This window comes from Platichthys flesus, chromosome 18 (assembly GCF_949316205.1).
Source record: "Platichthys flesus chromosome 18, fPlaFle2.1, whole genome shotgun sequence".
In the NCBI taxonomy this organism is placed as follows: Eukaryota; Metazoa; Chordata; class Actinopteri; order Pleuronectiformes; family Pleuronectidae; genus Platichthys; species Platichthys flesus.
The window spans coordinates 2,581,263-2,606,581 of NC_084962.1; positions in this window are offsets into that span (position 1 = coordinate 2,581,263).

A 25,319-nucleotide genomic window follows, 5' to 3' on the forward strand; every position below is an offset into this window, starting at 1 on the left:
GATGAAAGAGCCACCAGCTCACGTTTCAAATAGATTCTCTCCACTCAGCGAGGCACCCGCTGATAAACAAACTCTGATTATTGGCGACTCGGTTCTGAGAAACGTCAGGTTAGCGACACCAGCGACCATAGTTAATTGTATCCCAGGGGCCAGAGCCGGCGACATCGAATCTAAACTTAAGTTAATGGCTAAATCTAAAAAAGGTAAATACAATAAAATCGTAATTCACGTCGGCAGCAACGACTCCCGGCTTCGTATGTCAGAGGTCACTAAATTGAATGTTGAGTCGGTGTGTGCTTTTGCTAAAACGATGTCGGACACAGTCGTTTTCTCTGGCCCGCTCCCTAATACAACAGGTGATGACATGTTTAGCCGCATGTTGTCTTTTAACCGCTGGCTGTCGAGGTGGTGTCCTGTAAACGGCGTGGGCTTTATAGATAATTGGCTAACTTTTTTGAGAAAACCTGGTCTTGTTAGGAGAGACGGCGTTCATCCCACTTGGGATGGAGCAGCTCTCTTATCTAGGAATATTACTAAGTCTGTAACATGACAACCCATAGTTGGGACCAGGAAGCAGAGCTGCAGTGCTAAACACTTCTCTGCGCTCCCTCTGGATCAGTCACAAAACCCCATAGAGATTGTGTCTGTTCACCGTCCGATTAAATTATTGAAATTAAACAATAATAGAGCGAGAACTCCACACAAAAATTTAATACAAATTAAAACAACCTCTGAAACAATACAGGAAACCCAGACTTTTAAATGTGGTCTTTTAAACATTAGATCACTGGAAAAAAAGGCTCTTTTAGTTAATGAAATAGTCTCTGATTACAACATAGATTTATTGTCCCTCACTGAGACGTGGCTGCATCCTGATGATTATGTCAGTCTAAATGAATCTACTCCCCCCAGTCATATCAATTCACAGGTTCCTAGAGAAATTGGGCGAGGAGGTGGAGTTGCTGCTATTTTTAACTCCAGTCTATCAATTAATCCTAAACCTAAACTCAGCTACAAGTCATTTGAATGTCTGGTTCTTAGTCTTCCACGCCAATCCAGGAACCACCAACAGCCAATCATATTTGCCGTAGTTTACCGTGCTCCCAGGTCTGAATTTTTAAAGGAATTCCCTGAGTTTTTATCAAACTTAGTCCTAAAGACCGATAAAATTATTATTGTTGGTGACTTTAATATTCATGTTGATAATAATAAAGATTGCCTTTGTGGTAACCACACACTTGACCTTGTATTATCGTACGGTGTCGCAATTGAAAATTTAACAGTACTTCCGCGCAATCCAGTTCTATCAGACCATAATTTAATAACCTTTGATTTTTCAATAACTGAATATATGCCACTAATAAAAAATTCATTTTCTAGATGTCTACCTGATAGTGCTGTAGCTAAATTTAAGGAAATAATCCCAATTACATTTAAACCCGTATTAGCAGTAGATATAAACAACAAATTCTTTAAAACCCTGAGCTCCATTGAGATCGACCACTTCGTCGATAGCTCTGCAGACTCATTACGATTAACATTAGACTCAATAGCGCCTCTAAAAAAGAAAAATGTCAAACATAGTAAATTAGCTCCGTGGGATAATTCCCAGACAAATGAGTTAAAACAATTATCAAGAAAACTAGAAAGGAAGTGGCGCTCCAGCAACAATGTTGAAAACCTCATAGACTGGAAGAATAGTGTTAAAGAATATAAAAAGGCTCTCCACAAAGTAAGAGCCGCCTACTATTCAAAACTAATAGAAGAGAATAAAAATAACCCAGGTTTCTCTTCTGCACTGTAGCCAGGCTGACAGAGAGTCACACCTCCACCGAACCCAGTATTCCTCCATCCCTAAATAGCAATATCTTTATGACCTTTTTTAATGATAAAATTCAAACTATTAGAAATAAAATCAACCATCTCCTGCCCTCAATTGGCACTAATACCCTCCCAACAACAGAGATCTCAGAAACGGCTGAGAATCCTACCCATTACTTAGACAGCTTCTCTCTGATCACCCGTGATCAGTTTACCAAATTAATCTCAGGTTCTAAACCAACAACCTGTATCTTAGATCCCATTCCTACCAAATTACTTGAAGACATTCTGCCCCTAATTGATAGTTCATTACTTAACATTATCAATCTGTCATTATCATCAGGTTATGTACCACAGTCTTTTAAAATAGCTGTCATCAAACCCCTACTCAAAAAACCCACCCTAGACCCAGAGGTTTTAGCCAATTACAGACCAATATCTAACCTCTCCTTCATTTCTAAAATCTTGAAAAAGTGGTAGCCAATCAGCTGTGTGAGTTTCTCCAGGAAAATAATATATATGAAGACTTTCAATCGGGGTTTAGAGCCAATCACAGTACAGAGACAGCCTTGGCAAAAGTCACTAATGACCTTTTAATAGCCTCAGATCAGGGACTTGTGTCTGTCCTCGTTCTGTTAGATCTCAGTGCAGCATTCAACACAATTGACCATCAAATTTTATTACAAAGACTAAAACAGTTAATTAACATTAATGGAACCGCCCTTAACTGGTTTAAATCGTATTTTTCTGATCGCTCCCAATTTGTGCAAATTAATGATGAGTCATCTGTGCGCACCAAAGTTAATCATGGTGTTCCACAGGGCTCTGTGCTCGGCCCAATTTTATTCTCATTATATATGCTTCCACTAGGAAACATTATCAGGACACACTCGGTAAATTTCCACTGCTATGCGGATGACACCCAGTTATATTTGTCAATAAAACCTGAACAAAGTAATCAATTAACTAAACTTCGAACATGTCTCAAGGACATAAAAACCTGGATGACCCGCAATTTTCTCTTATTAAACTCAGACAAAACAGAGGTTATAATACTTGGCCCCAAACACCTTAGAGATGCATTATCTAATGATATAGCTGCGCTAGACGACATTGCCCTTGCTTCCAATGAAACAGTCAGGAACTTGGGAGTGATCTTCGATCCTGATTTATCCTTTAATAGTCACTTAAAACAAATTTCTAGGACCGCTTTTTTCCACTTGCGTAATATTTCAAAAATTAGACATGTCCTTTCACAAAAAGATGCAGAAAAACTAGTCCACGCCTTTGTTACATCGAGACTGGACTATTGTAATTCATTATTATCAGGCTCCAGCAGGAAGTCGTTAAAGACTCTACAGCTTGTCCAAAATGCTGCAGCACGTGTCCTGACGAGAACAAAGAGAAGAGAGCACATTTCTCCAATATTAGCATCGCTACACTGGCTTCCAGTTAAATCTAGAATAGAATTTAAAATTCTCCTCCTCACCTTCAAGGCCCTTAATAATATAGCGCCTTTTTACCTTAAAGAGCGGTTAGTACCTTATAAACCTGCTAGAGCACTCCGCTCCCAGAATTCAAGCCTACTTGTCGTCCCTAAATTCTCTAAAAGTAGAGTAGGAGCCAGAGCTTTTAGCCATCAAGCCCCTCGGCTGTGGAATAATCTACCACTTTCAGTTCGGGAGGCAGTCACCATCTGTTCGTTTAAAAGTAGGCTCAAAACCTTCCTTTTTGATAAAGCTTATAGTTAGAGCTAATTAGTGCGCCAGAACGTTACTTGTTCTATTTTATGACACATGACACACGGAGCTTCTCTTTCCAGCTTCTCCTTCCTCTTCTCCATCCCTATCCCCCTTCCCCGGAATCCCTTTGCTTTATCACCCGCAGATCCAGGGCCTCTGTGGCCGCACCATGGATTACGGTTTGTGGATCGCGCACCGGGGGTCGCGGTGTTGGATCCAGTGTGGCGGATTCTGAGTCATGTGGGCTGATCGTGGTGCTGGTGGCGGACCCTGTGTCGCGTTGGCATTGGGCACGGGCGGTGGACCAGGACCGCAGTGGTGGCTTGTGATGGGTCCTCCTGGTGGGCGGCGGTGGACGGTGACTGAGGACTGAAGTGGCGTCTGGTCTGGATGGTGGATCGTGGTCTAGATGGTTGCTGAGCATGGACTGTGCTTCATCAATGCTGCTAGAGACTTTGATTATTGATGATGTTCTCCTGCACGTGGCATCTATTGCACTTCTGTCCGTCCTGGGAGAGGGATCCCTCACATGTGGCTCTCTCTGAGGTTTCTACATATTTTTACCCTGTTAAAAGGGTTTTTTGTAGTTTTTCCTTACTCTTGCTGAGGGTTAAGGACAGAGGATGTCACACCCTGTTAAAGCCCTATGAGATGAATTGTAATTTGTGAATATGGGCTATACAAATAAAATTTGATTGATTGATGATTGATTGATATATTCTTGGTGAGATACATATTTTGACTTCCTCTATGTAAATTTCCGCATTGCGGGACTAATAAAGGACTTCTTATTCGTATTCAATTTAGAAATATAAATGACATTTTAAGCTAGAAGGATTTAATGTAGCTACAGCTTTTGCAGAATTGTTTGTGTAAAATAGTAAACATTTTGACAGGTATCTTTTCCAGGTTGCCTGAAAGGCAGAAAAGAACTGGTCGAGACTCTTTGCTGCAAGGAGTGCATCTTCCATAGACAGTCTCTATGGCACAGGACTCCTTGCCAGAGGCAAGAGAGCTCCTCACTGCACATGTGGTACATGGACATTCAAGTTATGGAGTTTCAGGAGCCAGATAATTGTGAGGGCGAGGCAGTGATACGCCAGCACCATAGTGTCAGAGCTGGCTCAGCACCTGCAGCCCCGCACCTACCTGGTCCATATATGAGCAGGGCCAAGTACCACCACCCCACTCAGTAGGGCCTTCCTCATACCAGCAAGGTAGCATATCATCAGCTCCATACCCTGGCTGGACCTTGGAAACGCAAGCAATCCCCCATCAGCAAAACTACCCTTCAGCCCTGTATCATCACTACACTGATACCCCATATCCAATGGCGACACAAACAGCAGCATCATCATCATCATCAGCTCAATCTTCAGAAGAATTAAATCGTCCGAAAGTGGCAACAACAAAGGCAGCTCTTGAAGATCAGGAACATGTGGCAAGGGGGCAGCAACAAAAAAAGAGGACTACCATTACATGTGCAAAACGTGTGGTCAGTACAAAAACAAAAGCACTGGCCACACCCAGATAAGACGAAAGTGGTATTATCCAGTATCTGGACAGACAATCTCAGAATGGAGAGATGCTCTTGAAAAACAGTAAAAATTGTTTATCCACCCCTTTACCTTTTTGACGTGCCTTTTTAAGTGTGACATGAGTCCCTTTCTCTCTCTCCTTTACTTTCCCCCTTTTCCTTTATTTAATCACCATAGCAGCTCTTTTTAGCCGCATTTTTGGCTGGCCGAGTGGTTAAGATGATGGACTCGAAATCCAGTGAGGGTTTCCCAGCACAGGTTCAAATCCTGCCAACAACGGTTGGCTGCTTTTCATGTCCATGTTACCTCAGTGTTTAGAAACCAATCAAGACAAAATAGCTGCAACACCTTTGCCGATACAAGATGTTAAAGTGAAATGTGAAGCTTGTTGTTTCAAAGACACAGTTTCTTGCTGCATTGCACTACTTTTTCATAGCAAATCCTCACTGTTTGCACCCAGAGTCAATGTAGAGATGTGTACACATTCAATTTTCTGTTTTATGTGTTACTGAACTAACAGTTTAACTATCTATTTTCTTCCCCTCTTTGGATTCTGTTCAGCTTTTCTCTTTCACATTTTCCCAGATTAATCCCATTTTTTCAGCCAAATTGTAAGGATTTTGTGGCAATGGAAGTAAAGTGGTAAGCATTGCTGCCTTCCAAGCAGTTGACCTGGGTTGATTCCGGATTTACAGTCAGACTTGTTTGTTGGGATCCATAGATTCATCAGCCATACAAGTTGTTTTCGGTGGGAGAATGTGAGGGTGGTATAGTGGAAACCAAGCGACCCTACAATGGAGTGACGATATAACAGCTGCAACACCTTTGCAGGTACGAGTATTCAATACTTTCGGTGACAATTTAAGAAGATTGATCCGATGATGCTGCTGTTGCGGTTTGTGTTGATACTGGATATTGGGGTATACTGTAGTGATGATACAGGGCTGTAGGGAAGTATTGCAGATGGGGGAGAGGGTGCTGTTGTGAGGTCCTGCCAGGGTATGGGGCTGATGATTACATTTTGTTTAACTGTAGATCCTTGGACCAGTCTGTTAAAGGCCAGTGTCTGTCCTAAACAGACAATAGTCCTAAGTTGTAGTTGCAAGGAGAATGAAGGCTCTTGGAGTATCTTAACAAGCAGTCTCCCAAACTTCTCAGGACTTTAATTAATGTAAAGATTATGAATCATGCCAAATATCTATTTACCCAGGATAAACGTGCACTTGAAGCATTGAAAGCTTTCCACATCTCAAGACATCCAGGACCTTGTCTCTTTTGTTGTCACAGCATAGTCTGCCATGCCTTGTTTTATCCTGTCTGTTCTCCTGCCATTTCAGATCCAGTCACTCCCACAAGCCTCTGATTCCATCAATCCTTTCACCTGAGTTTTCCCACCCACACACACACCTGCTTCCCATTACCTCATTAGCTCAAACGTGACGCCAAACGTGTCATGCTCTCAGGGTTGATCAGTCGTAAACCTGTTGTGTCGGTCAGTTCCCATAAGGTCTTCAGCAAACCCTGGATCAGCTTCCTTGCTTCCCCATCCCCCCCCCGAGTTCTTCTCTTACAATGTTTTGCCAGTTCACTTGAGCTGATGTTGGCTAGAACTTGAGCCTCTGTAGCAGCATGACCAGCATGCTTTTTCTGCAGCTCGGACTTCTTTGCTTCTTTAAGAAAAAAAATCCAATACATGGGAGAAACAAATCTCCAGGACCAGCCAAACCCGGGGACCCACTCTGAAGCCCAACAAATGTCATCATAGTCCCACTCATAAATACAATTTGACAACTTTGAGCAAGAAGTGCCATAGAGAGGGTGGTGTTATGTTGTCAGACCATTTGTGAATCTCTTCATAAATTGGAAAATATCAAGACTCACTTTGGTTGTCCAAGGTCGAAGCCATGAAAGAACTGGGGATGTACTTGTACAAATTTAAATCAAGCCCAAAAAAAATCAAGAATTTAGGCATATTGTTATAATAACAATTATCACTAAATGACTGTCTCCAAAGTATGATATGACCTAATACATGTAGTGCTTGGGGGTAACCTATCATTTATAATAAATTATTGTCCAAGCTTTTAAGGCTGTGCCTGTAACAAATAATAAATAACTACATACAAATGTTGATGGCCACACACCTGTCTCACTGCAGCAATCTCTGTCAACATAAATTATGGCATTTTAGCTAAATACGCCACATTCGCATCGGTGGCCAACAGAAACATCCACTGCCCGAATTAGGTCATGGAGTCAGGTGGGACAGTCGTTTGCTCTGGTGGATCTTCATTGGTTCATGTACAAAATATGATGGATAGACCGTTGTGATAAACATGTCATTAAATTGTTAGAAAGCAACTTTTATGGAATGGGAGAGCGAACAAGTCTTACTGTAAATCCACATAATGTATTCACACAATTTGGCTGCTCGGGGGGAAATGTGGAAAGGTGAAAGAGGAACCTAGTTAGACAGAATCCTAAGAGGGGAAGAAATGTGACACAGTAACACAATAATTTGCAATGCATTTGTCAATATCTTGACAATAATGGAAAATACTGCTTTTGGTAGGTTGAGTGGTTAAGGTGAAAATCCTGCTGGTATGTTGCTTTCCATGTCCATGTTTCTTTAATTGTTTAGAAACTAAACAACCCTACAATTGAGGCAAGACAATACAGCTGCACATAAATACAAACTGTCTCTGAACATCCAAGGACCCAAGGGGCAAAACACTTAAGTTTTTGTTTGCTTTTGTTTCAGTGGTTCTGAAAACATCCCACAAAATGTATAATTAGAAAAAAGTAATGATATGAAATGACCAATTACAAACAGACAAATCCTCTGGCAGCAACATATGTTGCTTAATTACTAGTGGTGCACCAATGTATCGGCCAAACATTGGTAGCGGCCGATATTCACCTTGTTTACTAATATCGGCGTATCGGTAATAAACTTGACTTTCACCGATGTCATTGGCCAAAACCAAACGAAATGGGTCCACAACAACCGGTAGAGCGCCCCGCAGCGGCAGATAGGGCGCACCCATCTGGCAACAAGGAAGTGCACATGAGCTTCCTGTTTACATACAAACAGCAGAGACAATGTCGGCAGCCTCGGCTGTGTGGGATTTCTTCACTGTCTCAGAGAAAGAACGTTCAGCAATTTGCGAGACATGTTCAGCCCACATTTTAAGAGGGGCTAATACCACAAAGGATTTCAACACCACAAATCTGAAGGTTCACTTGAATAGCAGACACATTGATGATACTGTTACAAGACAAGCAGGGGCGCCGAAAAGGGGGGGGTAAAGGAGACGGATTCTAGGGGCCCATGATGGAGGGGGGCCCAGAGAGGCCCCTAATGATGATGAAATTATAATACAGAAAAAATAATGACACTAAGTTATTAACTAACATATAATCACACATGTTTTATTTTCCATGTCCTGGTAACAATTCCTTTATTTGTTTTGGAAGCATCAACCCCTGCAGGGCCCCCCCTTCCCCCCCTCTATTTACGTAAAATGGTTCAGTCCGACTGGATCAGCTGCAGCCGGTAGCGCACCGGCGATTTGTCACAGACAGCGCGCCACAGCGGGCAAAGCGGAGGAGACAGCAGTATGCCTCAAAAATCAGGCAGCCAAAAAAGAAAGGAAAATAAATTAAGAGAGTAGAAGGAGTTGAAGGGTCGACAATATGTCACCCAGTATTTCCAAAAAAAAGGTGGGTTTGTTGTGGTGGAAAGTTATGGAAATTAACTTTGTCCCTGTCTGTGGTCTATAAGCTAGCTCACTTTTCTCACCATGTTAGCTCAAGAAAACTCTGGATTTTTACATTTCACTGCTATATTAGTTCAATAATCAATCCAGTCAAACATTTATCAAGCTGTTCTTATTCAATAATAGTTGATCTCCCCTCTGTCAAAATGATGCCTCATTCTGAACAGAGTCAAGTGCACCAGAAGCTGCAGCAGCTGTCTTTCAGCCCCCAACTCCCCCTGCCCCTGAATCAGCCCCAGTGCCCCCACATGAGGAAGGAGGTGAGCAGCTGTGTGTGTTGAAATAATAATAATAATAATACATAATATAATACAAAATATAATACATTTTACTACAGTCTCAAAACAATACAAAGATGAAGGTAAGGTAATTCATTAATTAAAGTGAATTAAATAAAAGGCACTTGTTTTTTTTTAACAAGTTTAAAAAGCATAAACCCTTTTAAAAAATGAAATAGAAGACGTGCAGTAAGAACAGAGGAGAACATCTGTGGTGTGTGCAGCAGACTGGGGTGACTGCTCTCAGTCCAATCAGAGAAGTTTACATGTTGGTGACTATGCTATTACAAATAGTTATATTATAGGAAATCCTATATAATTAATGTATGTCATGTACACTCTACAGAGCCAGGTCCAGGACCCTCTTCTGGTTTGTCAGGGAGGGATGTGGAGGAAGTGGAGGAAGAGATGGAAGAGGGTACAGATGACAGTGAGAGTGCAGAAACACAGGGGACAGAGAGTGAGGGCGAAGAAGTTGAAAGGAATTCAGAGGAGGATGGACTGAATACAGACAGAGCCAGAAAGACAACAGAGAGGCAGGAAGAACAACAAGCTGATGTTCAGGTCTTTGAAAGGGAAGAAGATCATTTGACTGATGACCCTGGTTTCTGGCCAGCAGCTTTAACTGATCAGGATAGGGAGAAGATAGTAAGGAAATTGGCCATGAGAGAGAAAGAAGTAGAAATGCCATGTGATTCAAAGGGGAAGCCATTCCCTGACTACCTGAATTATACAAAGGCAGCAAATAAAAGAGAAAAGGTAAACAGAGACTGGCTGACTTTTAGTCAAAGTAATAATTCACTTTATTGCATACCATGTGTGCTTTTCTCCCATGTACAGAAAAAGCCTTCCACTAGTGCACTGACCAGTCAAAATGGGTATAAAATGTGTGATGTGAAGTGGCGTCGAATGTACAATAAATTCCCAGTCCATGAGAGGAGTGAGGCACATAGAGATTGCTACTTAAGATGGAAAAATCTGCAAGGATCTGTAATGAAAGATAGAGGTGTGGATTCTCTGTTAAACAAGGAGTTGCAAACAGAAATAGAGAAAAATAGAGCCATCTTGGAGAGACTCTTAGACGTAACCCTACACTTGGCCTCAAGAAACCTGCCTTTCAGGGGCAAAACCAAAGACCTAGATGACATTCATAATGGCAATTTCCTAGGCACACTGGAGCTCTTGTCACATTATGATCCTCTGCTGAAAGAGCACTTTCAAAAAATCAGGGACAACAAACAAAAACAAAAAGAAGGAAAAGGAACCAGGCTAACACATTATCTTAGCTCTGACAGTCAGAATGAGTTTATCAATTTATGTGGACGACGAGTTCTGAAAAGAATTCTGCAGGAACGGGAGGATGCCATATATTATGTTGTCATCTGTGATGCCACACCAGACATTTCCAATACGGAGCAAAATGTGGTGCTACTACGGTATGTTAAATATGACAAAGAAAAAGATGAGTGGGAAATTACAGAGAGGTTCCTTGAATTCAGGGATTTTCTCAAAAAGAGTGAGATCGCAGAGATGATTGATGCAGTTCTTGGTGACCTTGGGATAGACATCGGTGATTGCAGAGGGCAGGGCTATGACAACGGGGCTAACATGTCAGGGAAAATAAAGGGAGTCCAAGCTCAAATACTGACGAAAAACAAGCTGGCTACTTATTCACCATGTGCCTCCCACACATTAAACCTTGCTGCACAGTCAAGCCCAGCCTGTACACATTTGTAAGTGGCAGCCCAGAGCGTTGGGCCATCTATAAAGAGCAAACAGGTTGCTCATTGCATCGCCTATCTGATACCCGCTTGAGTGCAAGGATTGAGGCTGTTAACCCTGTGGCAAAGCACCTACCTTCTGTCCTCAAATCCCTTGATAGCATAGATATGACATGCAGTCTCACCAGTGAAGCAAGATCAGAAGCTAATGGTTTGAGGAAATACTTCATGTCATTTGATGCTGTTGTTCTTCTCACTGTCTGGCTGAAGGTACTGCAAAGTACTGACAACAGGAATGTTATTCTCCAGTCAGGAAAAATATCACTTGACATAGAAGCAGCCAATATCAGAGACTTGACAGAAGAGATGCATGGGACACTCTCCTAGCTGAGGCAAAGTTGATAGCTGGGGAAATTAATGTTACACCTCAGTTAAGCAAGGAGTCCAGCCGCCAGAAGAAAAGGCTGAGATTCCATGATGAAACCGCTGAAGAGGAGACAACTCAGGAGAGTTCAGAAACAGTGTTTCGGAACACTGTGTTTTATACAGCCATGGACCGTATCATCAGTGAATTGGACACTAGGTTCCGGGGCATTGCACATATTGTCAACGAGTTTTCTGCTGTTCTGAAAGTTGGGCAAAATCTCTTCTGTGTGCCAACCACTGATCACAAAGTATTCTAGTGATCTTACTCCTGATTTTGAAAATCAAGTAAGACACCTAAACAGTGTATATGCAGCCAACTTCCCCCCTAACCTGTCCCCTCTTGAACTCCTGAATGCAATTTGTAAGCTGCAGCTGCAAAGCATCTTTGGAGAAGTGTGCATCGCCTTGCGCATATTTTGCACCCTGCCAGTTACTGTTGCTGGTGGTGAGAGAGCGTTCAGTAAACTAAAAATGATAAAAAACTATTTGAGGTCCACAATGTCTCAGGAATGACTTTGCAGTCTTGCCATGCTGTCAATTGAGAGTCAGTTGGCTAGAAAGCTGGACTTCAAAGACCTGATAAGTGATTTTGCACATGAGAAGGCTCAGCGTTGGGCTTTTGGTGAGAAGAGTTGAGCAAGGACCAGTGATTGAAAGGTTGCAAAAGGAAGCTTGACTCAGTCGGCAACGTTATATTATATATATATTTGCCATTCTTTCATATATTAAGTTCTACTTAAATGATGAGAAATCATATATGGCCATTTTGTATTCTGATGGCGTTTTTGTTTTTGCTGAGATTTTTTTCTCTCCACTGATTATAATTGCTATTTTTTCATGGAAGAGTTTATTTCCAATTTAAGAATCAGTGGTGCAGCAAATAAATGACTCAAAATGAATTCCATTGTATTCAGAGTGCTCAGTTCTTCCCCGTACTGTACATGTCAACTGTCATGCTGTTCTTCTTTCACAAATATGGTAATGATAGTCAAAAATACCATTAAAATGCATAATTGTATGTAAAATAGCATCAAAAAATGTTGCCGCTGTGTTGGGGGCCCTGTAAAGATTCTTTTCATGGGGCCCAAAATCCCTAGCGGCGCCCCTGAAGACAAGATACTGGCTACATCTGTTTGCAACAGAGAGACTGTGCACTGGTGATTGAAAGTTATAAAGGCTATTTAGCTGGATGTATTCTGTAACAGAAGATTATATTAAATAAAGTTTAGTTAAACTAAAGATTGTTTCATAAATCTGATGGAATTTCTGCTCATTAAAAGATAAGAGTGAAAAGAGGGCTGAAATAATTTGAAATAATGCTTTTAAATAATTTAATTATTTTCCTGGCTCAAAAGGGTGAATGAATAACAACAAAAACAAAATAAACAAACATCAGTATCGGCTAGATTGTTGTTTTAAACATCTGTATCGGAATCGGCCAAGAATTTCAACTTCGGTGCATCCCTATTAATTACATATTGATGTAGTGTATGATGACATTAGCCTTATTTCTTCAGCTGCATCACAATAAGTGTCAAAACGCTTTCATAGCAAAAAACATTAACATAAAAAACATAATCCAAAGCTGCAAGGTGCCTTACTTTCACCTCTTACTAGTTCAACAAGTGTAACTTTTTAGTGCTACAATTCAGTCTTTGTTGTAAGATGATACAGAAACCACAATGACATGGGTTTGACTTTGTTTGCAACCACCTGGACAAAAAATGAAATGAAAACAGGAGGGGGCCCTCCTAAACAGAGAACACTCCTGCTGAGTAGCTGGCCCTCAGCAATAATGAGGGTTGCCCCTTAATGGGAGGGGTACAGGACTGTGAATGTCAGTGTGCGCTGTAAAAACAATGACAGGATTTATTTCCAAAGTAGGAACAGACTCCTCCCCAGTTGCCATATTTTCTTTTTACTTTCTTTTACCCACAATGGCCCTAAGTAGAAATAACAGTCAAAACATGAGTTAATACTGGTGTTGTTTTCAACTACTTACTACTTGCAAAATGTTTGGGTTGAACAGGTTCTGGCTTCATTCATGCTGGCATTAGGCAAATGTCTTTGCATGTAAGACAGTGTTTTTCATAAGCGAACTGGTTTTCATCTACAAACATCATGTTTTTATTTTATGGTGGTTTCACTGTTAACTAGCTCTGTGACACTCCTCAGAGAAAAGGCCTTTGAATGGCATGTTAGATTGAGAGATCACCAGAATTTATACATCAGTTCCTTCTTAGTGAGCCCCCTTCTGAATTCTTTACATCTCCTGACCCTGATTTCTGAGTTTGCAGCTATGATTACGGTTCCCAATGGAATAGCCTCTGATGCAGACTGGTTGCAGTTGGCCAACAAGGCTCTTTGGCTTTCAGTGCTCTACGGAGCCAGACAATCTATTCCCTTGTATGCAGAAATTGAAATATCAATCTGCTTCTAATAGTCCCTTGTAATTAATAAAAACATGGATAAAAATCATTATTTAGAGTGCTATTTGTCACACTACTTACCTTAAGTAGTAAGTTTTTTTATAACCAAGCAGGCAAAAAAGTTATAAAAAAATGTATACCAGCTTTTGATTGAGTCTCGAGTTAGTTCAACTACATTTCTACAATCCCTGATTTGTCACATCTAGTCTTTGAGCACTATTTATTTAATATAAACTTAATGGGAAATTAAAAATATTTAGACAATTAGAATTTGAATACAAGTATCTCTTCCTTTGTGCTATATAAATTGTAAACCCAGCACCAATGTTTTACCATATATTAATAAGCTGTGATGCGTTCTTGATTTATGGGTTAGGGTTAGGGTTGAATTAAAATTAATTGGTTATTTTCTATTAGACTTAGACATGCATTACTGGTTAGTGAGTTCATTAATATATCTTTTGTAAATAAGTATTGCCCCTTACGGCAAGATGCCCCCTCATCAGGTGGGCTTGATGGCTGCAGCTTTTATTTTCAGTGTCTACTATAGCGTAGAACAATACATGCATTACTTGTTTGTGGAGATTTCCCCAAAAGCACAACTTCCCTCCGCACTTTGTTACACTTACACAGAGGCACACATACAGGTGATCTATTAATGAACTTACTAACCATTGGTGCATTTCTAACTCATTACATCTTTAAATTAGGGCTGTCACTGTTAACTAGCTCTGTGACACTCCTTAACAAAAATGTGTTTTGATATTTATGGCGAGATATGTGTGTTTCAATATTTTTATTCATGGTTAAAAAACAAACCGCTAATATGTTTTCTAAACCCTATTTTCACAACCCTAGTCTCAACCCGGAAGAGGATACAAAGAACTACCAATTGAACGGTGTTCCTGTACATGTCTGTGTGTTGTTACCATCTTTTGTAGTTCTAATGTTTTTTCACTATTAGGGGAGAGCGGAGTAATGTGGAACATCAGGTATGTGTGACCTGTATCTAGGTAATGTAACACGTTTGTGGTCATTTGACCATTATGTTTTCAAGCCCCTCCCATTCCCCCCTTGCCATGAAGGAGAAGTTGGTGCTGGTGCTGTGGAAAATATGTTTTTTCACAAAAAATTGTTTTTTTGCATGTAAAAGTAAATTTTCTTGCTTTGAACTTAATCAACTGTTGTGTCAAAAAAAATTGATTCAGGTAGAAAAACTTATATCATACATGTTGGTGAACTTCCAACATATAAAACCATGTGATTGATGCTAGCTGAAGATTAGCCTGAATTGCTAAGAGATGTTGTTTTTCTAAAACGGTGGCTGTGGGGTAAAGTGGGACAAATGCTGTGGGGTAAAGTGAGGCAGTGTCTCACTTTACCCCACCATGAAGCACAAGTTAAGTTTATTCTTAAACATATTTGAGTGTTATACTACATTATATATGTTTTATTTTTAATGTCATGAAGGGGTAGAAATATTGACAAGACAACCCTCAAAAGATTCATAAAGAAAAAAGAGAAAGGGGAAGTCAAATCAGTAGCCTAGGGAGCAGTAGCTGAGGCAAAGAGATTATTCACAGATGAGATGGATGAGGAGCTTGCCAAACACTTGAAACAAATAGCTGACCAGTTCCATGGCCTTGCTCCAGTTAAGTACCTTGAACTGGCATTTGAATACGCAGAGAAAAACAATATCCCTGTCCCTGCCAATTGTGTTGTTATGAGTTTTAGAGTGGAAGAAGTAAGTGGACCACTTTAACCTGTAGCTTGTTAGGTTTAAATGAAGGCTTGGACCCCAAAGCAGACACGGAGTGGATTGTAGTAAGATATATGAACAGAGTTTATTTAGCTGGCGAGGTGGCAGGTGTAGCAGGGTGCTGGCTGGTTTGTGGATCCTGGCAACAAGGAGGACGAAGAGCCGAGCGACGAGGCACACGAGAGTTCTGTGTGAAGAGAGCAACAAGGTCAGCGTACATCCAAAAAGACAAAAGGTCGAGAGTATCCTGCTAATCCCTTGCTACCGTATTGGACGGAATAATCTGGCGTCGAAGTGATGAGACGCCCAGGCTTATATGGAGGAGGATGATTAGAAGGATTGGAAGCAGGTGTGTCTTGTCCTGTTGCAGCCACCATCCAGCCACATCCCCTGCCACACACAACCACACAGGAGAACACAGAAGGGAAAAGGGAGAACACAGCCAAAAACCATACAAACAAAAACACAATCACCACAGTACCCCCCCCCCCCTCAAGGGACGCCACCTGGCGGCCGACCCGGCTTGTCCGGGAAACGTTCATAAAAGTCATCCAATAAGGCAGGACCAATGAAGAGGGAACGAGAAATCCACTGTCTCTCCTCTGGACCGTAACCCTCCTAGTCCACGAGGTACTGGTAGCCTCGACCACACCGGCGTACGTCCAATACCCTATTTACTATGTACGCCGGGTGCCCATCAATGTCAAGGGGGGGGTGGGGGGGGCTCCGCAGGAGGGCTTAGTGGGCTGGTGGACACTGGCTTGAGGAGAGAGACATGGAAAGTGGGGTGAATCTTAAGAGACAGGGGGAGTTTGAGTCTTACAGCAGAAGGGTTAATGATCCGGTCAACCTTGAATGGCCCAATATACCTGGGTGTCAGTTTTCGGGACTCAGTCTGGAGTCAACCACGGTCAGAATCACGGTGTTGCCTTCCGATGGGGGTAATCCAGTGACGAAGTCGACCGTCACATGCGACCAAGGGCGGTGAGGGATGGGAAGGGGGCGCAGCAACCCGGCGGGAGCTTGATGTGAGGCTTTTCTCCGGGCGCAGACGGAACAGGCAGCGACGAATTCCCTGGTATCCGTTGTCATGGAGGGCCACCAGAACCAGGAGAGCCAGTGTTCTACGAACGTGAAAGTGCGTCCGGTTTGACGTTCTTGGATCCTGGGCGATATGTGAGGGTGAATTGATGTGAGGGTGAATTGAAAACGCCCCAGGAACAGGGCCCACCGGGCCTGGCGTGAGTTGAGCCTCCGAGCTGATCGGAGGTAGGAGAGGTTCTTGTGATCCGACCAAACAATGAACGGGTGAGTGGATCCCTCAAGCCAGTGCCTCCACTCCTGCAGAGCTAGGACGACCGCCAGCAGCTCCCGATTCCCCACGTCATTATTCCTTTCTGCTGGAGAGAGCTGGCACACGGTGCTGCTTCTGATCGGCCGGGGAGCGCTGCGACAGCACAGCTACCACCCCGGAGTCAGAAGCATCCACCTCCACAATAAACTGTAGCGTGGGGTCAGGGTGGACAAGGACAGGTGCAGAAGAAAATAACAATTTCAATCTTGCAAAAGCAGCCTCGGCCACCGGGGACCACACAAAAGGTACTTTAACAGAAGTTAGTTTCGTAAGGGGTGTGGCAACTCTGCTATAGTTCCGGATAAACCTACGGTAGAAATTGGCAAACCCGAGAAACCTCTGCAGCTGCTTCCTTGATGTGGGAGTAGGCCAGTCGGCCACTGCCTTAACCTTGGCAAGGTCGGTCTTAATTTGCCCCTTCTCCACAATGAAACCCAAAAAACGAACAGAAGAAACATGAAATTCACACTTCTCCGCCTTCACATATAAACGATTCTCCAGGAGTCTTTTTAGGACTAAACTAACATGTTGCACATGCTCCTGGAGATTGCGGGAGAAAAATCAAGATGTCGTCTAAATAAACAAACACAAAACAGTTCAACATGTCTCTTAGCACGTCATTGATCAGGTTTTGAAAAACCGCCGGTGCATTTGTGAGACCAAAGGGCATCACCATGTACTCGAAATGTCCCAGAGGGGTGTTAAACCCAGTCTTCCACTCGTCCCCCTTCTTGATTCTCACCAGGTGATACGCGTTACGTAGGTCCAACTTCGTAAAAATAGAAGCCTCATGAAGAGGTCCGAACGCCGAGTCTATGAGTGGGAGTGGATACCTGTTCTTAACAGTAATGTCATTGAGACCCCGAAAGTCAATACAAGGGCGCAGCGATTTATCCTTCTTCTCCACGAAAAAAAAAACCTGCCCCTAGCGGAGAAGACGAAGGACGGATTAGACCAGTGGCCAAGGAGTCAGTAATATAATTTTCCATGGCCCCTCTCTCCGGCTTAGATAAATTATACAGTTTGCTGGAAGGATAGGGAGCATCTGGAATCAAGTCAATGGAGCAGTCATAGGGTCTGTGAGGGGGAAGAGACAGAGGGCGGTCCTTGCTAAACACCTCCCGGAGGTGATGATAGACTGAGGGCACAGAGCTGACATCCACTGGTTTGGGTGGTAACGGCGTGGACGCTAAGGTTGACGGGATGGCGGAATGCAAACAATGAGAATGACAGAACAGACTCCAGGTGATAATGGCGACGGAAGAGAGTTGTGCAACTTAAACCAAGGAAGCCCTAGCACTACTGGGGAAGCCGGAGAAGGAATTCGATAAAAAGGAAATAATCTCCCGGTGGTTGCCGGATAGCATCAGGTGCCGTGCGATGGGTGACCTGAGCTAAGAGCCTGCCATCTAAAGCAAAAACCCGCTTAGGGTGAGAAAGAAGCTGGCAGGGGATCTTTGCCTGAGAAGCAAAACTAGAGTCAATAAAATTGTCATCGGCCCCGGAGTCCACTAAAATGGACAGGGACCGGGAGGACTGATCCCATGAAACAGTCCCTTTAACAGTCAAACGAGAAGGAGACGAAAAAACAAAAGGTCTGGCTCACCAGTGCTCCTCCAGTGACTGGTGAGCCCCCCCTTTTGACAGAAGCGGGCAGTGCATCTGCAGATGTCCATCCTGCCCGCAGTAAAGGCAGAGACCATGGCGCTGGCGACGTTGACGCTCCCGTGGAGTGAGTCTGGTCCGTCCAAGCTGCATGGGTTCATCGGAACCGGAGAGAGGAAGAGCAGTCCGCGGGAGCCTCCTGTCGGGACATGAAGAAGTAGATGGAGGAGGTGCCAGCTCCCACTGAGGAGGATTCATATTCCGAGACATGGGAGGGGTGTGACTCACTTTCCCTAATCTCTCCCTGCGCCGCTCGTGGAGACGGGAATCTAAACGAATAGCTAACGAAATTAACTCATCTAGTGATGAGGTCTCGTCCCGAGCGGCCAATTCATCCCTTAATTCCTCTCTTAGTCCCCGGAGAAAAACTCCCTGCAGCGCTCTTTCATCCCACCCGGCCTCAATAGCAAGAATCCGGAAATTCACAGAGTGCTTAGCTAGGGAGTTCTCTCCCTGCCGTAGCGACAGGAGCCGGCTGCTAGCCTCCTTGCTACGCAGCGGGTGATCAAACACTTTGAGGAACTCCTCGGAGAAGGAAAAATAAGAAGAACAAACCGGAGAATTAATGAAAGAGAGAGCTACAGCCCAAGCCGCGGCTTTCTCCAACAGGAGACTCATAACAAAAGCTATCCGCGATCTGTCTGTAGCGTAAGTGAGGGGCTGCTGTTCAAAAACGAGATTACACTGAAAAAGAAAATTTCTACCTGTCCCTGACTGACCCGAAAACCTAGCGGGTGTGGGGTTGACGGGTTCCCTGGGTTGAGTGGAGGAAGAGCTCGGTGGAGCCACAGGAGGTAGCGGAGCAGGATCCGGAACTGGAGCTGGAGCGTGAGACGAAGCAGTCAGCGTGGAAAGGAGAGTAGAAACTTGGTCCATCTGGCTGCCGATCCGCGCCACTGTGGAGGTAAGATTGTTGTTCGTTTCTGACATCTCGTTTAGGGCTGCCTCGTGCTGCCCCACTCAACTCCCTTGGGAGGAAAGCGCCAGTCTGAATCTCTCCAAGTCTGCGGGGTCAATGTGTGGCCAGATTATTCTGTTAGGTTTAAATGAAGGCTCGGACCCCAAAGCAGACACGGAGTGGATTGTAGTAAGATATATGAACAGAGTTTATTTAGCTGGCGAGGTAGGCAGGAGTAGCAGGGTGCTGGCTGGCTTGTGGATCCTGGCAACAAGGAGGACGAAGAGCCGAGCGACGAGGCACAAGAGAGTTCTGTGTGAAGAGAGCAACAAGGTCAGCGTACATCCAAAAAGACAAAAGGTCGAGAGTATCCTGCTAATCCCTTGCTACCGTATTGGACGGAATAATCTGGCGTCGAAGTGATGAGACGCCCAGGCTTATATGGAGGAGGATGATTAGAAGGATTGGAAGCAGGTGTGTCTTGTCCTGTTGCAGCCACCAGACAGCCACACCCCCTGCCACACACAACCACACAGGAGAACACAGAAGGGAAAAGGGAGAACACAGCCAAAAACCATACAAACAAAAACACAATCACCACATAGCTAGGGTAAAGTGGGACACAAGACCACTTTTTTTAAAACAATAATATTTTCACTGACCTTTGTCCTGAAGACATTCTGATCATTTCCATTGCTAGAAAACATCCTGAATTAATGGGAAATGTGTAAATGTTTATGATATATCATTTTAGCTTGTCTAGAGGGTAGCAAATTAAAAAAATGTCCCACATTACCCCGCTTTCCCCTATGTGAGATTGCGACCTGGAATCTGCTGCGTTCAGAGGTGACGCAAGGTTGTTCCGACACTGCAGACAGGGGGGGAGGAACCAGCAGTGACTCCCTAGGTGGCACCGCTGGTTCCTGAATTACACACGCAAGATTTTCCACTCGAACAGTCTCGTGATGACACTCTGCGCTCAGCCTTTGATCAAGTGATACGAATTGATGGTCACATTGTGCACCCTGACGCTGCACAGACGTTCCCATATTTTTCATTGATCAGGGACAAGTTATTCCGAGTGAGTCGTGACACTCAGGAGGAGAAACCACCCAGTTTCTGGTGCCTGAAAGCCGTCGGGAAATGGTTTTCCAGGCGGTTAATTTTAACCCAATGGCTGGTCACCTTGGGTATGGTAGAACACTTAGCCGGATAATGACCCGATTCTATTGGCCTGGTGTGCGTCTTGCCGTGAATGTCAACTGGTGAACCAACCAGCCATTCCGAGAGCGCCATTACGCCTGCTACCATTAATGGAGGTTCCTTTTGAACGCAGTGGCGCTGAACACTGAGTAGCTGATCACTGAGCAGCTGTGACTCTGTGTTTTACTGTTCTTCTACAAAGACACTGACCGGCTGCTTCAAGTGAACAAGCTGTAATCCAACTGTGTATGTCCCTCTGATCAAGTGAGTGGAGCCGGATATGGGTACATGGAGCAGGTCATTCTGCGCATGTGTCAATGCCTTACAAAGATTAACGCGTTGATTCCAGTAATTAATCACCCCTCGTTGACGCATTAATTTTGACAGCCCTAGTTTATATGCATGTCTCACCAACGACAGAAAGCAACATTCCTCTGGAAATTAAAACTTGATTTAAAACAGGTTGATATGTATCCACTGAACAATGACAATGTCATTATGTGCAGTAAATGTGCATGGGAAATTTAGTTTTTGGGGGGATTGGCCCTGTCTTATTTCAGCGTAACATTTTCAGCTGACTTCCCAACATCTTGAGATATGGACAGGAGGCTAAGCCTGTGTCCGTTAGGTTGGTACAAGTTGAAAAATGACCAGATAATGTTTATCATGCAGATAATTAGCTCGGCCATTAGCAGTGATACCCAGCTGCTGGTGCATCAAAGCCTGTGTTACTGGCTGGTCAGGCACTTGAACACCTGAAACCAAGCAACTGTGAGGAAAAAGGGAGCAGAGATCAATATTATATTACCTCAATTACACTTGCATAATCACTGCTCCCCTGCTTAGGGTGCACACTCTGAAATGTTGCACAAGTGGATCAAAGCAAAACACACTAAACAACAGGACATGTTGTTTAGCAGGATATTTGTTGAAGGCAGCCCGTGGCTTCATACCCTCTACTGAGGATAATCCAATTAGATGATAAAGATCATTCTACGAGTGACAAAAGTTGATCATAAGATTTCGACTGTGGCACAATGTGATGTCATTAATATAACACAAATAGAACACATTTCACATTTGGTCTAACACATTGTTCTGCCCCTGCACAATATGTCTGTAGAGTAATTTACATGAATGAGATCAAAAAGCAAAAATAGGCACTAATATTATGTGAAATAAATTAGGAACTAACCTTGTTATTCCTACAAAGTTATACTCTTATGTCCCCTAGGGAAATTATTTTTTAATGGCAGCTCAGCACAGATCAACACAAATAGACATTTCAACACAGGCTATCCACGGGCTGGACAGTACGGCTGTTGCTGAGGGGGTAGAGCGGTTGTTCTCTAACCAGAAAGACGGTGGTCCGATCTCAGTCTTCCCCATTGGGCCCTGAAATGGGCACTGCTCCATTTAAGAGTTCCTTGTGGACGGCAGTAATGATGGTCGTTGTCATTTGTCATGGTGAGTGCTGTGTGTGTGTTATGGCTTTGAATCCTGAATCAATATTCAGTTAAATATCTCACTATATGATATTTATATTAAACATTATACACTTTTCCTTCCTTGCAGGATACTGGGTTCCAGAGGTTAATGTCCAACCTCGTTATGTGTGATTAAATTGTGTAATATCTAAATAAGTAAATGATTGATTGAAGTTAGATTTTAAAGAGCTAAAGTAATGTTCCTAACCTAATATAACATATTCAGGGGGCATTCACACATACTTTTCAGTTAAGTCAGAAACCAAAAATAACAAGTGTGAAAAGTGCCTCAGAACACAGTCTGAGTCCAACGGTTCAACAATTATTTTGACAGTGTGATGAGAGAGAAGAGTCAAGTCTTTGAGTAACTTATAACTCGCGCGTCCTTTGAGGGCCTAATTCAACTGACTGATCATTAACCCACAAAGCAAAATCCACCCCAGTTGCTGCATAGTCGAGTACATTTGTCACCATAATGTAAGGAAAGAATTAATTAAAATCAAAGACAATTAAAATCAAACCTAGTGAAACAAAAACAAAACAAGTAACAAGTCAAACATTTACAATTAACATTCCCAACAGTAAGGAAAATGAGTAAGCATCAATTAAAAGAATACAGACCTAATTTTTTACAGTTAATTGCAGATGATTAATCACCATGATTCATTTCCAAATAACCTTTCAGACTGTAATATATTCATCCTAGGCACTATCTATTTTTCTAAATATATGCTCATTAGTAATGCGTTCAACCTAACTTCACTCTTTACCTGATTTCTGTCGATTTGACAATTTCGTTGAACCTACAACAGTGCATGATGAATGGCCAGTATGTGTGGTAATGATACATGCTAGAGATTGCTTTGCGTAGAAGCACAGCAGAAATATTACTTTTTAAATTGGATTTATTGTGTACAAAAAAAACACATTCCCACAGAGGAACACACACAGGTGCACACACACTAACACACACTGACATCACAGATTTATGAATAATCGGATGAACAGAAAGAGCTAGCTAGAATTTATGTCATGCCCCATGTGGTCGCGAAACAATGATAATAATTTTCCTGAATATGTTCTTAATATTTCTGAATTGCTAACTGCTGCAGAGAAACCAGCAAACCAGTTGGTCTGTTTCTACTGCCTCTTTATACAGGCACAACTGCCGCGACAGCAGTTTTTCCTCCACAGTGTGAACTGGGCAGCTCCTTGATGGCGAATCATCTTCCTCAACACGTCCACTGTCTTGCTCACTTCAGCTAATGCTTGTCAGCATGACATCCTCTTGGGAGATAAGGAAGGGGGATGCCCTGTAGAATGACAGTCTGTCAGGCCTGCAGGCGGAAGAACATTCAAGCTGACCAGTGGAGAAATAAGAGAGAGTGAGCTTTTTCGTTCTCTCCCTGCTTCCTCCTGCCTTTGATAAAAGCAGTGATCGAGCTTGAGACAAGCCACACTTGAAAGAGGGTATCTATGACTTTTGATGTGCAGACCTTCATGTAAATAAAGCAGTTCTGTCAGACAACTCACGTTTGATCATGTAATATATTTATTACAACAGATTTAGTGTTTGGCGTCTAGGCTCCAACTTAATCACTCCCCTATATGATTACACAGGAATGATGGGAGTGATGAGCAAATACTTGTAACCCCCCGTTTGGAGCCTACAGGTGGATGCTGGGCCTACAGGTGGATGCTGGGGTGGTGGAGGGACTGAAGCAACAGGTAGCAATACTGCAGCAGCAGTGCGAGAAAGAGGGGCTGATGGGAAATGTCTCTCTGGTTAAATAGACCACCTGATAAGGTGGGTGTGTATTATAGCTGGTTGTGGAGATTGAGGTATGTCACATGATGTATGTCACGTGATGTATGTCACGTGATGTATGTCACGTGATTGGCGCCGCGCAGCTCGAGTTGCCTGCCAGAACTAGCTCGCAGGCGTCGCCATATTTCTGTCAGACAACTCACGTTTGATCATGTAATATATTTATTACAACAGATTTAGTGTTTGGCGTCTAGGCTCCAACTTAATCACTCCCCTATATGATTACACAGGAATGATGGGAGTGATGAGCAAATACTTGTAACCCCCCAAAACTGCACATAGTCGGAGCCTGACGTACGGATCGGTATCTGCTATGTGTGCGCCATTCACCGCCGCGGTGTGGCCATTCTCCGTAGGGGCATTAGCCTGCAGGAAAATATGCTAACTAGTGAACCTGTTATGTGAGCCATTCACCGCCGCGGTGTGGCCATTCTCCCTAGGCGCATTGCCTGCAGGAGAATATGCTACCTAGTGAACTGTTATGTGTGCCATTCACCGCCGCGGCGTGGTCATTCGCTGTAGCCAAATTGTCTGCGGGGGAATATACTACCTGGTGAGGTTCCCTATACGGGAATATAGTGAACTTGGCACATGGCAACATATGCACCGGAATTTCACCTTTAAGCCCAGCAAACCACCTGAAATGCAATAAAATAATCAGTCTGCAAAACACATACAAATTATTCATTCACATGTTTGTTTGTATCGCCAATATCCAAAACATGATTCGTTTCATCGGGCTTAACAAATGCGACATCCTGTCCTTAACCCTCGACAAGAGTAAGGAAAAACTACCAAAAAAACCCCCATAAACAGGGGAAAAAGTAGAAACCTCAGAGAGAGCCACATGTGAGGGATCCCTCTCCCAGGATGGACAGGAACAGATGTATGCCATGGCAAGGGTGCAATGAATCCCTTGGCATCGTTCGCATTGTATCGTCACCATTTGAGGGGATAAAGGCGCGCCGAAACATGCCTGTGACTACCCCGGACGCGGATACGTGATGGATCCCGAGATCTGACATGCAACAAAGGATTTATGCAGCGGAGATTACACATTAAAACATCAAGGCTGCAGATGATGTTTGAGAGTCAATATTCCTTCTTGTGGTGTCCAACATAGCATGAGTAGCATTGATGATGGAGTGTTGCAGTCATAGTGGTGCAACATCTTAGTGAGTGCGGGGACAGCATCCAGGTGTTAGGCCTCAGCTCTGGCAGGGATGGCGAAGCTTTGAGGAGATCTCGTCATGCATTTTCGACCATTGTTGGTAGGCAAGGGTGTCGTCAGATGGGTTGAAGAGGGATGCAAGCGTTTGATCATAGAGCAGAAAGAACAGAAAGCAGTATTATTCTTAGCAATGATAATTCAGAAGTCTCGACAAGATCTA